The following is a 1,651-nucleotide window of genomic DNA, read 5'->3' as shown; positions in this document are numbered from 1 at the left end:
TATTATGTTAGACCAAACAAAATTCATGGAATATATTTTATATTGTGGTCGTTGTGTTTCTCTTTTACTAGTATATGGTATGACTAGTATGAAACTACAAAATTATATGTATACTTGTTCAAAATGATTGTGTTCTTTTATGAAAAATTGTCACTAAAAATGTTGTGATTTTTCATGAAAAGATATGTCTATTAAATATAACTATTTGAATAAACATGAATATTGGTGAATAGTTATTTGTCATGTTTTGTAAGAGAATTATTTGGATTATATTGCCTTTATTGGACCCGATGAAACTTTGTTCATGGGTAGTTCTATAACAATCAAATTAATAGTTATGGAAAGGCCCTTCTGAAAAGGACATTTGACAAGGTGATGACTCTAAACAATGTTTGTATCACACAAAATCGTAAAAAATAGGAACAAATATTTGTGAGAAAATGCTACCTCGCAGAAAGCTTTTCAAACTATATTTTTATTTGTTCTTACTTGCTTGAGTCAAACTTTTTGTGACATGAACACTTGGGATATGTAAATTACAAAACCTTGTAAGGATAACTAATCAACTTAGAAGTTTTGTCTAACTTTGAGTGCAATAAATAAAAAATGTCAAGTTTGTGTGGAATCTAAGCATGCTGAGCATTCTTATAAATCTATTGAAAGAAATTCTTATCTGTTAGAGTTGATTTACACTGACATTTGTGATATGAAGTCAACACCATCTCGTGCTGGGAAAAGTATCTCATAACTTTCATTGACAATTGCATTAGAAACGGCTATGTTTATTTGATGAATGGTAAGGATTAAGCAATAGAAACGTCTACACAATATAATATTGAAGTTGAAAATCAGTTGGGAAAAATATAAGAAGTGATAGGGATGGAGAGTATAAATCTCTTTTTGCAGAAGTATGTTTCAAAAGTGGAATTATCCATCAAACTGTTGCCCTATTCACCTCAATGTAATGGAAAATTGAATGTTGAAAAAATTGATGGATGCATTACTTATAAGTTCAGGTTAACCAGAAAACTTGTGTGGATGAACTATGCTTATTGCAAAAGGGAACAAAAAAAAGTTTTGTTTTTTCAGAAAGAAAGCAATTTTGTTTGTTCAGGACACAATTTATTCTATATGAGAAATGAAAAGAAAGGAAATCCAAGTTGAAATACTTCAAAGTGTGGGGGTGTCTAAACAAAGTCCAAGTTCATATTCTAAAAAGGATTAAAATAGGACCTAAGAACTGCGGACTGTAAAATTAGACATAAGTAATCAAGTGAAAGGTCTAAAAGACCTTGGAAAGAACAAAAGGAGAATGTACATAATAAAAAGATTAAGACGCGTAGTAAGTGTCAAAAGACATCTACTACTTTCAGATATGATTTTGTAACATTTCCTGTGTTTTATGTGGACTCATCCTTTTAGAAAAATGGTGTCAATTGTGAGATTGGTTCAATCTTGAGTAATCCTATTGGAAGTTGGTTGATCTTCCTCCAGGAAATAAACCTTTAGGTTCAAAGTGAATCTTCAGAAGGAAAATGAAAGTCGATGGTACTGTTGACAAATACAAAGCAAGACTTTTTGTCAAAGACTTTAGATAAAAATAAGGTCTTGATCTTGTCGGTAAATACTCGTCAGTAACTAAAATTACATT

Source organism: Solanum stenotomum, chromosome 3, assembly GCF_019186545.1.
Source record: "Solanum stenotomum isolate F172 chromosome 3, ASM1918654v1, whole genome shotgun sequence".
Lineage (NCBI taxonomy): Eukaryota > Viridiplantae > Streptophyta > Magnoliopsida > Solanales > Solanaceae > Solanum > Solanum stenotomum.
The sequence above is the reverse complement of the archived record's forward strand: the minus strand, read 5'-3'. Positions refer to the sequence as shown.